The following is a 15,524-nucleotide window of genomic DNA, read 5'->3' on the forward strand; positions in this document are numbered from 1 at the left end:
CGTCTTCGAGGATTCCTTTGATTCCCAAGTTTCTTGTTACATTAACGACTCCCTTTTTCGATGCAGTAATGTAGACGCCGTCCTTTGCTACAGCAATTTTTATCGGCGGATTCAATTCGATAAAACTATCGAGTAAGTCATCGTTGTTGATCAGATGATCAGATGCTCCAGAGTCCAGTAGAAAATTTATATTATTGCTTGATCCTTCCTCTTGATAATTTCCTGTCATGAATGCAAAACCCGATATGTTGTTTGAGTATGACGTTAAAGGTTCAGTTTCTTGTGCCATTTGAGCAGACTTCTTTCTCTTCTCTTCCTCCAAAAATTTTGCTTTCCTCTCACGGAAAATACAATCTTTGATAACATGATTGTTTCTACCACAAAAATGACAGTTTATGCCAGATTGTCTGAAATTATTACTTCGCTTGAAGCTTTTCTTGTGACATCCTTCTTTCTTGAATTGTTTGGACTTTTGAGAATTTCTATACATAGTCACTTTATTATTATTGTTGTTACTAGTTGATTGTTCTCGACTGGCTACTTGCAAAACTTTTGCTCTTATATCACTGCTCTCATTTTTCAGTTTTATCTCGTAGCCTTGTTTTTACAAAAGCTAATGTTATATTTTCTTCAGACAAAGTTTCGATCGCTGGTATTATGCTATTATATATAGTTGGCAAAGTTAATAGTAAATAAGCTATTTTGTTAGTCTCTTCTAATTTAGTACCGGCAGAAATTAGGTAGGAAACTAATTCATCGAAAATCATGAGATGCTTTGTCAAAGGTGTATCACCTTGTAATTTTAATTCGAGAAATCCTTTGCGTAATGAGAGTTGAGTAATTAAATTTTTACGTTCATAAATATCGTCTAAACTTTTAAGTATTTGTGCAGCAGTACTATCTGATTTAGCAAAACCGAGAAATGAATCTGAGAGATACTCTATGATGATACTCTTCGCAGTATTTTCTGCTTTCATCCATTCATCTGTAATTGGTTCTGGTACTTTTTGTCAATCACTTGAAGCGCATTTAGTTCACAGAGTAACGCACGAATTCGAAACTTCCAAACACTATATTTCTCACTATCAAACGGCTTTATATTTCTTTTCAATTTCAAGTTTTCCATTTCTTTCATTGAATTTATCGCCGTGCGTTGGGTCCTCAATTACGCGGTACGACCCTTAGGCTATAGATCAAGAGAGGGGATGTATGCTTATCGCTAGCTGCAAACCAATGGAGGGGATTCTACGTCACGCTTTTTCGTCTTCTAGTCGAATGTTTAGACAAGGGGTGCGGCGAAGCGGTGGAGCCGCCGAAAATATGATCGTTATTTATGCTAGGACAAAGCGATTACAAAGAAGCGAGAGAAAGAAAAAAAGGAATAACTATTTTTTTTTTTTTTTTTTTTTTTTTTACGAATATTACGCTATTCTCGTTAACTTTAAAAATTGAGTTTTATAAGTCTATTCGAAGCCTGGTATGATACTTTCTTCGATTTCAAACCCTTTGTGATAACTAGCTGGATATTCTTGACTTCGTTGTTTTTAATTTGTTGTAAAAAGCACAATATATTCACACACAAAAAATAAATTTTACACGCAGCACGCAGGTGGACTTTGTGCGTAACCTTGGCCCATAACCTGTAGGATTATTGGGTTCTTATAAATGAAAAATAACACAAAATATAATTTAAACCAGAAAACGTTTATATTCAAGTGCACAAGGAATAGCACGTTTTTACCGAAGGGCTTTTTCTAATAGACTAAGAAAAAGGAACAAAGGTCCACACATATTAAGCATACGACTCGCTCTCTATATCGGCGACATCTATGACGTCATCTGATCTCCACAGCATGCAAGTTTATACGTGTTAAAATAAACTATGGTTTTCTAGATAAGAAAGAAGAGAACCAAAGAGATTGATTTTCGTTCTTGAATCTGAATTATATATTCCAACAAGTGTCATAAAAAAAATTTTGTGAAAAAAATGATAAATGAACTAAAGTTACTTTTGAAATAAACGACTCATTTATATATAAAAAAAAATGCCAAGTAAAGATACCATACATCATATAATATGACTTATTTGACACAACCGACGAGCTAGAGATTTCCGATAAGGATAATTACAAGGAGAATATTTCAGATTATAAAAAATAACTTGAATTAAAAGAAAACATATTTGTCGTCTTTTTATTTATTACGCTCAAATTTATTAGATTTGCAACTAAGTCATTGTAGATTTTAAATAAGAATAAAAACTCAAAATTTTTGCTTAAAAAGTACAGGTTCGTATTTCGGAAAAAGCTCAAAGTGCAAAATTCCTTTATAATCCCACCAGATTGACAGCATAATTTTTTTGAGTTTTTATGGTTCATCTTGCATCACCTACGATCTCTTCAGTTCGATTTTATAAACTATCCATTTTTCGTTGCTAGTAACTAGTCTTTTCAAAAAAGGATCAATTTTGTTGCTTTTTAGAGGCGAATCGCAGATGCTAATAATTTCGCCAAATGAGTTTCCTTCAGCTACTGAGGAATCCGTAGATAGAGTTTTTTCTTGACATAACCGAGCTTTTTAAAACTTTTTTCAATGCATGTATGCGATACATAAAGCTTCTCTGCAATATAACGTGTTGTGCTATGACGATCTCAATCGATAATGGCCTTGATTTGGGTCTCATCGACTTTAACTAAATAGTCAGAGGTCGTTGAGCATTTTTCAATGAGAAATCAATAGAACGAAATCTGGCGTACTAATTCTGACACTGCCTTTCCTTCAAGATTTTATTGCCATATATTGCACATAACTTTTTAAGTGCTTGAGTTGCGTTCTTGCATTTTCGGAAATAATACAACAAAATATGTCTAAAGTGCACGTCTTGTTCTTTTATTTTCTAGATTGAGATGAAAACAAAACTAAGGAACTAATCGATATAATTTTTTTACTGAATGAAAGGTAGACGTCTAAATAAAAAGAAAAAATATAGATTAGGTACTGTTAACAAGTTAACGAAACAAAATAGAGTGTAAACTCCTTTTGTCGACAAAATCTGTAATAACTTAGTTGCTAACCTAATAGTGATTAAGCTAATTGTGAACGCGTTAATTTATTACTACAGTATTATATTATATTATCTAAGTTTTATTTATTTAATGTATTATATATGTAAGTCTCGGAATCACAGACTTTTAGAAGGAGCGGAAAATTTGAAGGTTATAAAGCAACTCGAATTGATGCAGTGAAAATAACTGTAATTAAACAAAATATATTTACATATTAACTTATGCTAGTTGACTATCCACGAAGTTTCATATCTAGTACAAACCTGATTCAATGTAATTGTCGATAGTCTTACAGAACATTAATCACTCCTGCCTTACAAGCGATCCTTCCTACTCTGGGGCAAAGTTCTCTCTACCCCGCTAAACATCACAGTTTGGCGGAACGTTCAAACTTACATATAATATTATATAATAAGTATTATACTATTTACTTATCTATTACCTACGATCATTATAACAAAATAAAACTGTTTTCTAGAAATTAATCATTTTTACACAATCCTAATAGAAATAGGTATACATAAAAAAATTTTTCTAGGTTAAATGTTCATACACATAAATTTTTAGTTTCAAGAAAATATTAAATATTATTGACGTTTAATTACAGAAAATATTCTTTCTGCCCGAAAAAAGGTATACATTTAAAAAAAAATTAGGAATGACCAGATAGGTAAACAATTTAGTAATAAGTTAATCTTATTTAGCATTTAATAATTATTATAGAATAATTGACGATTAAACGAACTTACCTGTAAGTGAAGTTCGATCGTAATTATACGAAGTGCTCGTTCGGAAAGATTACATGTAGTATCGCCTCTGGGCGCTAGATGTCACAACTTTAGCGTATGAAAATTCACCTTCGTATGTCCCTTCTATGTGATACTTCATTAATTTAGAGACTGTGTGTAAATGAAATTGCTTTTTTTTTTTATAAGGGAGGGGATGTAATTTTTTCGAACGAGCACTTCGTATAATTACGATCGAACTTCACTTACAGGTAAGTTCGTTTAATCGTCAATTATACTTCATGCTCGTTCTCAAGATTACATGTAGTTGTTTAGAGTCGCAATTTTATTTTAGGAGGGACAAGGACTAGGATAATTTAAAAAAATTAACAAACCTATACTCTATCAATCCAATATTTAGTCGAACAATCACACATTGTTTTGATTTCCCTCCTATACTTGACCCTGCAAATTCCGTACCTTCGCTTATCTCGCGATGATAACACTTTGCAAAAACCAACGAGTCTCTCGACCATCCCGCCGTTCCACGAATAACACCCACATCTACACCTCGTGACAAAGCCGCCAAAGTTGACGCGTGCCGGGTAGAGTGCCCCGTAAAAATCTCAGTATCCATCCCGCTCTCTTTTAGTGTGGCTTTCAACCACCTGCTTACGGTTTGCGATCCCATCTCTTTATAAGGTTTCCTGAAATTCAAAAACAAATTCTTCTCGCCGCTTCTCACTTCACTCGTCTTCCGAATACAATTCAAAATATTGGAAGCTACACACAAACTAAGTCTCTCTTCAAAGAATAGCAATACAAGGACCGGTTGATTTCTACCTAGGGCCGAAGTCTTAATCAAATCTGTAATCAAAATTTCTATCGAAGAATGCGCCTTTCGAATGCTTTCAATTTTGATCTTTGCAAAGGCCTGCGCTCGGTGCGCCGTAGCAAGAGCGAGCAACACCAAGGCTTTGCAACCAGCTTGCGTTAACGTTAAAGATTCTAACGGAAACAATGGCTCCAGGTAGTCCAGTACAATATTGACATCCCATGTAACATTGTACTTTGTTCGTGATGGTCGAAGCCTATACACTCCTTCAAAAACCGCTTCACCAACGGGTTGTCCCCCAAACTCTTGTTCGATATGAGCGAGATCGCTGATCCAACCGTATTGAGCGTACCATCAGAAGCACCACTGCGAAACTTTTCTGTTAAGAACTTTAAAACCTGATCTACTTGAGTATCGAAAGGATCTAATTGTTTCTTGGCACAAAACTCCTACCATTGCTTTATTCCTGAACTATACTGTTTAATCGACGCGTCTGATAAGGATGCGATCATTATGTCTAATGCTTCTATCGGTGCTCCTTTTCTCAACAGGCTTTGCCTGAAACTCTCGCGGCCACTAATGAAAGGTGTTGCTTCAAAGGGTGCGTTGTCCTGAAAGACAAGTGGCTGAGTCTTCATAGTGTTTCCCACTCCGGTGATCGTCCTTGCCTCTTTGATTTTTGCTCCGAGCTCCAGCCCATACAGAAACTTGTCTGTCTTGGTGTTATTCAGAACGTCCTTGACTTGTTTGGTAAGTCCCGGTTCGATGAACACTTTTCTCGCCGTGGTTTGTTTATGGAAAGGTCCAGCTATCAGTTTTCCAGCCTCAAACATCCTTTCAAACGTCACCGCTCTGACCGGTGGTTCTTGCGGCTCGTTGATAATCATGGAAATTGCTGAGCCCAACGCGATCATCGCGCTAGTTATCATTTTTTGGTTTTCTTCGAAATGTCCATCTCTTTTAATGGCACTCTCTGAAAGCGTTGCTCGAACTTCGGGGTTCAGCGTTGAAGCACTGAAGGATTCGTCTTGATTATATTTCTCCAACAACTTTTCCGTGTCCTCTTTTTTGAAGCCCGACGACAGCTAATAATCCCAGTGAGGCTTGAATGACGGGTGAATCTTTGCATCCACCTTGTTGGATTGGGTTGGGTCGTCACCGAACACTTGTAAAATTTCTTCGTCCACGATCTCTGCCTCTTCTTTCGCGTCGTCACCCGTTTTAGGGACCGTGTTTTCCTTGTCGCCTACCAAAAATAACAAAAAATGTACATTTCCGACTGTCACCATTGACACTTTTAGGACTTGACTCGAGTTCAAGCTCACCACACCTTCTTCTGGCCTGTCCTGCCTCTCGTGCAGGCTCACCAGTGATTTTGTTTTGTTTTTTTTTTTTTTTTACAGTACATTTCCGACTGTCACAATTGACACTTTTAGGTTATGGTCTGACTTGACTCGAGTTCAAGCTCACCACACCTTCTTCTGGCCTGTCCTGCCTCTCGTGCAGGCTCACCAGTGATTTTGTTTTGTTTTTGTTTTTGTTTTTTTTTTACTCTGAATTATATCTTCGATCAACCATTCATTGTTTCTGATCTCGTTGCTGTCTTCGTTTTCCACCAGTGGCGCGGCAACAACCGCTGAAGGCACGGTCGAAACGACAGGCACCTTCTCGTTGCACGGGGGCGGGGTGTATGTATGCACCCTCGACTTCACTGTCGAGACAGACCACGACCTGCGATCGCGACTCGCACGCTCACCCCGTCCGCGGCTTCTCGATCTCGTGGAGCGCTCACGCCTACGTTTTGCACGGTGTCGCTCGTGTGAGCGGCTACGAGAACGTTTTTCTCTCGATCTCGAACGGGCGCGAGATCTTCGATGCTTTTTGTCCGATCCGCCATGTTGGTCGTCAGATTCTGGCGTCGCTTCTCTTTCCCTCGATTTCTTCTCTGAATTCTTCTTTTTCCTTCGACTTTCATCGTCCTCGCGATCCTCGCGATTCCGTTTTCGCGATTTTCCCCTCATCTTGTGGTTCGCGACAATTAACACTCGTTAATTTTTTAATTTTATACGCTGTTCGTTGTAACTTCTAACACACAAAAACATTAATGAAGTATCACATAGAAGGGACATACGAAGGTGAACTTTCATACGCTAAAGTTGTGACATCTAGCGCCCAGAGGCGATACTACATGTAATCTTGAGAACGAGCATGAAGTATAACAGATAGTAATAAACAGACATTTGTTTTTGATTAAGTAAAAAGTTTATAATAAGAAAAATACTGTATTTATTTTAGATGATATAATATACATTGTTTTTAGAAATTAGGGAATTTTATTAAGGGGTAACACCACTCTAGGCCTAAAGAAGCATTTTTCTTTTTTAATTTTTTTTTGCGAACACTAAATGAGGAATAGGATTTCTCTTTTGAGAACTGATTGATCATATATTAAACTATGTAAAAAAATATTTTTATTGAATTTAGATACAAAATGGCGTCGGTATTCGTGGCTGAACAAATTTTTTTTTTCGCCAAAACGTAAGAAGATATTTCTGCTCAAGTATGATGCTTAAAACAAAAAACGGAAGAAATTCTTTACCTATGTACCATTACCTATAGAAGTACACAGAAATTTTTTCCTAAATCATATTCTGTGAAAATAGCGTTATTTAAAAAAAAAAAGTTTTAAAATTTTGTTTGCCCCTGGACAAAGTGCATATTGTTTTTAGACATCTAAAGAACACTTTAGGCTAAAAAAAATAATCTTTTAAAAATTCTTGGGTTGTGTTACTCCTAAAAAATAGTATTAAATTGTAAAAAAGTTGTACTAAATCGAAGCGCTAAACAAAAAAAAAATATAATAATCTATTGCAAAATTTGTTATAACTGAAAAAGGGCCTTAAGGTAATGAACAAATTGCTATTGAAAACATTTAAGTTGGTTTTAAAACAAAATATTTAATTGTGGCTAGTATTTTTAACACATTACTTATAAATTAATTTATGACTTTTAACTTCTCAAATTAAACCTTTAAAACAAACAGTATGTTTAAAGGTAAAAATCTTAACAAATATTTCCAAAGGAAATAAATATGCCAGAGCAAATGTTACGATTTTTTTTTTGAAAAATTTGGCTAAAATTTAAAATGTTTCTTTAAAAATCATCGATTATCAATTAGTAGTCATTTTTAATCTATTTGCGTTCAGAAATCTACACAAATTTTCCTCCGACTGAACAGCAAAGCTGTTAAAATCGGAAGACTTATTGCGACTGCGACTTTTTTCTTTTCCGAGCATTGTTTAAACTTTTTGATAACCATTTATTTACCTTGTGAGCTTCGTATATAAAGTATTTAAAGTAAAATGGTGATTTACAACTAGCGAGTGGTTTGATTGTTTGATTTTTTTTAATAATGCTATGAAATTAACCAAACTGATCCAAATTATCACTAAAATTGATACATATATCTCTTTAAAAACGATTACAATAATTTAAACATACACAAATCTATAGGATTCCTAACATCGGAGTAAAAGTGGTTTTTGTGGATTACAAAATTACGAAGAAAGCTGTAGTATATAAAAATAATAAAATAATCTTATATGCAAACAATTTTAAGACCTAGCACTACTTACAGGAAAATATCACTTTCAATTTTGTTTACCTCATTGGAAAAAGAGATAAAGATAAACGTAACTAGATCTTATTTTATTTAACCACTATTAATTTATCTTAAGGCTCAAATAATAGAATCCCTTAACATGTTGCTTTTAATTATACAACAGGGATCGAAAACTATACTTTAAAACAAATAAAACTTTATAAAGTTAAAATACTAACTAAAACTCCTGAAATATTTCGTAAAGTAAAACAAGTTCTAAGTAAAAAAGAAATTCAGCCTGTCATAGATACCAATTGAAGACGGGAAAAAGCTGCAAAACGGTCATCGGATTTTTACATCGGAAACTTACATCTGAAAACAAGCTAATACAAACATCAAGAAGGAATTTACAATGCTAGAATATAGAGTAAGAGCACTAAATTGTATTACGAAACATGATATGAAAGGGGTATTGCTGTTTTTTATAGTGGAATTCAAAACTAGCAGCAATACCAAGGATATTTTCGGTATAAACAAAATGATGAACAATAAAATAAACGTATAACTATGACGAAATAAAGAAAAATACCGCAATGCATAAGATGTCAACAAATACGGACATACCAAGAATTATTGCAATATAACTGCGTGCGCAAAATATGCACAAAATCACTTCTTAATTAAGTGCCTTATATTAGGAGAGGTAAAATTAGTAAAATGCTACAATTATTACGAAAACCACTCATATAGTTAAAAAAAAAGGCAGTGAGGTTAGAAAGCTCCAAAGAAATCTGTTTCCACCTTTTCGAAGCAAAGAGTACATCCACAGTAAGATATACAACAAGAAACTGAAGTAACTGACTTAAGAGATAATACATACTCTTTCTTAAACACTATGCGGAAAATTATAAATTCGATTGACTCGATAAGTTAGGTGTCAGACGACTTTTAATTTGACATTATTAAACGAAAAAGAAACAAATGACGCTAAAGAAGTCAAGAAACTCCTCAAGCTATCCATTAAAACTAGTGTAATACTAACAAATATGATATAATCGAACAAAACGCAATACTAAAACAACAAATTCAACCAATAACTATATTACAATAGCTCACAAACGAGGTAACTATGAAATAAAAATGATTATCCCTAAAATAGTGTTCTAGAACTTTTGAAGGATTGCAACAAAAAGTCGAAGAGAAAAAAAAATTCGTAATCAAAGACAATATTGATATACTTCTCGTTTTTAAATTATATTTCACTACAAGAAGCTATTTACAATATATAGAACAAAAGAAATTCATCAGGCAAAGTAAACGAAAGTTACAGCATTTATATCTAAAAGTAAATCAAACACCATCTGTATAGTCGAATTTGATAAGAACACTTTCAAGCAACCACAATTGCAGTATACAATCTGACATAAGTTTCAAATTTCAGCTATATATGAATCGTCAAGACAAAAAAAATTACCCTACAGAAATTACTTACAGGATTTCTTTAGGTCGATAGTTGACAAATTCATTTAAACAGGAGATAATAGGAATGCTGTTAACGACTATAGCTGTGCTGAAAACACTAGTTCTCGTCCGATCATTAAGGTTAAGTAGCACTAGGCATGGTTAGTACTTGGATGGGTGACTGCTTGGGAACACCGTGTATCGTTAACACTTCAGTCCGCCTGCATAATCACTGGGTGGATTGAGCAGCTTAGTGGTTATGTTTCTGGTCCTAAGTCCAGATAAAGGGTAAGGGTTAAAAGGTTAGGTTAGTTGCCTGCCCGACGTAAAAACTTATAACAGGCTCACAGACTCGACGACTCGCCTGGCGAGTCGCGATGAGAAACAGGTATTGAGCCTATTTGGAAGAAAGAAGAAGAAGAAGATAATAGTAATGCCAAACATACTAGATAGGAATCAAAGATTATTACAACTAGATAGTCATTGATAAACCATTTCTTAATGTTTGACATGAAGAGCTTTTAGATACAACGAGAACTATCTTACGAATGTAAATGCCACAATCCTCTTGCACCATATCTGAGAGTCAGGATTGTTATTATATAAATCACAATGATGCTTATATAGAAATTAAAGAAATCAAAAGTGGTATACCTCAAGCAAGTGTCCTTAGAACCGTACCCTACACACCCTGTACAGCTGATATTCTAACTACTGATGAAAGTAAAATACTAACGTTTTTTGATAACACTACTATATAATCATACATTCTTAACTGTCAGTAAAAATGACCTTGTTAAAAGATCATACAACAAAAATAAATAGCTTAAAGATAAAGGACAGAAGCAAAACCAAAGAAAACTGAATCATATCACTTTCGTACTGTGTAAAAATTATTCTCCGGATATTAGAATAAACGATATTGTTATTCAACAATTTAGCCAAACATCCAAGCTTAGCCTAAAAATTAAATTAAAAGTTTTATAAAAATCATTATAAACCTTGTTATGGGATTTAAGGGTATATCACTATGGTAGAACGGCAACAATGAGTAATATAACAAAGCTATTAACCAATGCAATGAAAAATACTAAAAACTATAGTCGACGCATCATGTATTATATGAAATGAAGATATGCGAAAGGACCTAATATTAACGAGAGTGATAAACGAAATAAAAAATTTTACTACAAGATATGAAAAGAAAACTGTAATACTACACTCCAACTAACAAGTCACAGAAACGTATACTACTAGAAAATATTGATAAGTAAAAATAAAAATTGTAAAATAAAACTAATCCTGAAATAGTACAATGCCACCTATATGTTATTTAAATTGATAAAAAAAAAAAAGAAATTTAGGTACCTAATTTCTACGAATAAAATTATTGTAATTTAGGAAATATGAGTAAAAAAAGGAAAAAAAAAAACAAAAAAAGAACAAAAAAAATAAAGAAAAAAGTTTCTTATTTTTATATCTGTAATTTTAGGTAAACAAAAGATTGTAAACGCATATCTTCTACAGTTAAAAAACATGCTCTTTCATATAAAATGCTTGAACCGTTTTATATATACGCAGTCCTTAAACATAAAATTTTATCCAGCACGATTAAATACGTAGAATAAATTTAAACAAATAGAAATTTGATATTATTTTTGGAACATAACGAGTATTTAATGAATTTTTTTGATTGAAAGAGAAGTTCTTGTAAGATTCTTCGTATCATTAAAACATGAAGTTAATCATGAAGAATAACAAGCAACGAATGTAGTATGCTTTCAAGAAGCCTTAGGCAAGATCAAGTTCCATTTTAATTAGCCCATTGCGGACGGGACGGTTTGAAGCGAACCGTTCAACTGAGCCAAGAGTCTGTCGCGATAGTCACTCAGAAGTGCCTGCGCATATTTTTTTTAAACGTGGCTAAATATCCAATATATGCCTCAATACAGTAGAAATGCACGCATTTACGTAAATCACATATATGTGTTTCTCAGCCCTATCAATTGTTTTAGCAGAACGCATATATAAGTTATTTGGCCAATTTGATGATTTACGAAAAACTCATATATGTGGCGCTCGTCCGCAAAGGGTTAATATTACTTTGTAATTTAAATTTTATAAATGTGTATCATCAGTTACTAAAATTTCTAAAAGAAAGAAGAATTTAAACAAAAAATTTTTTGATGTATACAATATTTTCGGACAAAAGGAGTATTTTATTAAAAAAAAAAAAGGCAAATAATAATTATTGATTGTTCGTAGTAGGAATTGATCCACATAACGTGATAGTTGGTAATGGCTATTTCATATTAGGAATAATTGTTGTGTAATATAAAATGATTAATTTTGAATCATGTTTTTACTGCAGATTGATCTTAAGAAGCGATAATTTAAACAGGAGACATAAATCAATGAAACAAAAAGTAGGTGATGATTTGATTAGAAAATAGTTTATTACTTTAATGAAACGATTTTGTAATTTATAACCGTTTTATTAGTTAGCTTATGACTAAATTTATCTAAAAATGAAAAAAATATATAAAATCCTTATATTTTATTCTAAATGTAATACATAAAAAAACTTATAACGGAACTCTAGCTCATCGTGTAAGAAGTTTAAAACTATTTCACAGAATTTGTTTCATGCTAGATAAATAGTAATAATAGCTTTTACATATCTGAATGATATAAGATTAAAAAATTTATTTTATGTTTATGAAACGAAGTCCAAATAATATAAAATCTAAGGCATTTACTGAAATACATTTTTATGAACGAAGATAATTCTTCTGAATTGTTTATATTTTTAGAAATGTTAACTGTTTATATGTATGTCTTAGGAGTCAAAAGAATAAAATTTTTACAACTTAAAGTGATTCCAAATCTCAAAAACGTGATCAGAATCCTAAAAAGAAAATTATAAATTTTAAAATTTAAACTGTTGAACTCTGGATATGCTGACATAGAAAGCAATTCAATATCGGACAGGAAAACGTTTATTTATTTTTATCTTAATATGTATATTTGCAATAATGATGTTCACTGAACTGACACGTATACCTCTATGTGAAGAAAAAGTTTTTTTAATACATTATTAACTTTGTTAACACTAGATATGTGGCGGTGCGCGCTCAGCAGCGCCGCGGTCGTCCGAGACGGGCACCGCGCCGGAGGCCCGATCCCCCCGGGCCGATTTTAGCCGAACGACGATCAGTTCGAATCCGACTTAGAAAACGACGAGACGAAAGATATTAAATAACTGTAGACGAAAGCAATAAAGACTATATTTTGACCTGGCACTCATAACGGCTTACTCTTATTATCCGACACTGACCTTCGCTCTAGTGGAGACCACACTCTCTCCAAAGTGGTGACCCCGACGTGATTTTTTGTGATTTACGTGATAAACTTAGTTAGTGTCGTCTTTGTGTGTGCTCTTAGTGCTAGGTGCTAGGTGTGACGTTACTTCCTCTTCGTCTTTGTCCGCCTGACGCTCACCGCGCTTGCGCCGCGACGCCGAGCCGAACCGACGTCCCGACAGCCGCCGGAACGGACCGAATACTCTCTCTCTCGGTAACCGATTCGGCCCGAAGCGTGCCGACTACCACAGCGGCCCCATGCACCGCGCGTCGCCGTATCTCACCCCCACTCCGGTCGACGCCGAGGCCGGCGCTCCGCCGAGAGATTTGTCACATGACGCAGATGCCAAGCTCGTGTCAGGTGCGCCAGGCATCTCGAGCCCGCCGCAGACACTCGTTACGGTGGGATCCGTCGAGCGTTGCGTGCTCCCCGCCTACTGGAGTATCAACCCGAGGCTCTGGTTCGCGCAGGTCGAGGCCACGTTCGAGTCCTACAGGATTCTCTCAGATCGCAGCCGGTACAATCTGCTGACAGCAAGCCTATCGCCGGAGGTCGCTCAGGAGGTCTCGGACATCATCCAGCGCCCGCCAGTGTCCAACCGCTACATGGCGCTCAAAGAGGCGGTTCTGAAACGGCTAGCAGTTTCAGAGGACAGGCAGCTACAAGCAAGCATAAGCCAGCTCCTTTCAGCTATTCAGCGTCTGACCGCCGCCCTGGAGAACCACACTCTCTCCAAAGATATACCACCATTTTTAGTATGCTATTTTTTCTACCACACCAGTCAAAACGACTGGTGTATAAAAAAAATCATGTGTGCAGATCACACGTGTTAGAAGTGAAACCTTCAAAAATCTAAGTTTCGAAATAATGAGACGAATCGACAGTTTTAAAAGTAAGATAATTGTAGGATTTATTTATTATAATATTATTACTATATATAATAAAGGTCATCGGTATGGTCTCTGGGTGGAATAGCTGATAAAAAGTGCACTATTCACAATTCAAGCAATAAAAACGGAATGCTGAATGCGATAGTTATAAATAATCACCAAAATGGTAGGATGTTTATCAAAGGAAATATAATTCGTCAGAAATTAGGTAAAAATAAATAATCCTTTTTTTGAAACTCAGGTATAAAATTTTTTTGTTAGTATAGTTTTCTATTTCATGTTTTCATCTACATTTTTGCGCTATATAACAAACATTTGAGGATAGATGAAATAAAGACGTTACGAAAAACATATGAAAAATACTGCTGGACTAAACGAAGGTTCTGGTAAAATGCAATGAAAGATCTAATAAAGACATTCTCTAGAAATTTTTTTTCAATTCTGTAGCCTACCACACTTCGAGACCCTTATTATTTATAACATATCTCGTCCTTATTCTTTGGACCACAAACTTATCTTTCTAAATACTCTCGTCTAAATAATGATCTGAACAACGAAAAATCTAAAAAATGCATTGAATCGTATCGCTCTCTCAGTTTATCGAACTGTGTACACTATGAGTCTCAAATTTCAGCTCCGTGGTAAGCTCCACCGATTCACGCTGAGCGTTCAACATCTTAAAAATGTTTTTATTTTATTAAAAAATTAGTATAAGTTTCTTAAATACGCAAATATCACAATTTGTAATATAATTTTTTGGTACTCCTGGGCTAGTACATGTCTTTGGATATTTTTTATAAAAACATATAAAAATTAAATTAATAAACACATTTTGTCTTTATGCATCAAATATATTTGATCAAGAAGCAAAATATAAAAATGTGACAGTAATTTACCTGCTTTTGAATGGAAATTGCCAGCTGCTCCTCATTTATTCCACAGTATTCTCTAATTCTTTTTCTCTGATATATCTGGTAATCCTTTTTTTTTATTTTAATATTTCAGACAATACAATTATTATATATTCTATGTATTTTATAATTATTTATTATAATATTTGCGAAATAAAGAATTTAATACTAATTTTTAAATAAAATAGAAACATTTTTAAAAAGAAAAGATATGACACGTTTGGTATAAAAAAACTATAGACAAGAATATTATTGCATCGATAATAAAGATTATGAATATATATCGAATTTCAACGAAACTTCCCTGTTTTTTATATTTCTTTTCTCATGATAAGGAACCGACCTTGGGGTGTAGGTAGCTTACAAAAACTAATATTTTCAAAATTCTATCCATCAAGATGGAATGCTAAATGCGATAGCCATAGATAGAGACGAAAATTCTAGAATATTTGTCGACAGAAAGATACGCCGTCCTAATCACAGTAAATATAATATAAATTTTTTTGAAACTCAGGTAGATGAATTTTCTTTCTCTTACACTTTTCACACTTTCTGTGAATGAGAGATAACTTTACTATGGGTTAGCATACACAAGAATTTCTTTTTGTGTTGCAACTAATAACTGTAGATGCTGTTCAAGAAGGGAACAATTGTGGTAGTATCTTTTTCGTTT

At 34.1% G+C, this 15,524-nt stretch overlaps 1 protein-coding gene and 1 pseudogene across 1 annotated transcript in view; one reads left to right on the forward strand and one right to left on the reverse strand.

Moving 5' to 3' along the window:
* The window catches only part of LOC149032920 (uncharacterized), a 164,759-nt gene that overhangs the window by 7,856 nt on the left and 141,379 nt on the right, over nt 1-15,524 (reverse strand). The window lies entirely within an intron of this gene.
* LOC149032922 (5S ribosomal RNA) lies at nt 9,778-9,897 on the forward strand (annotated as a pseudogene).

The sequence above is a fragment of the Polistes dominula genome, unplaced genomic scaffold (assembly GCF_049000335.1).
Source record: "Polistes dominula isolate Pdom_NZ unplaced genomic scaffold, Pdom_raw_medaka contig_246, whole genome shotgun sequence".
NCBI classification, from domain to species: domain Eukaryota; kingdom Metazoa; phylum Arthropoda; class Insecta; order Hymenoptera; family Vespidae; genus Polistes; species Polistes dominula.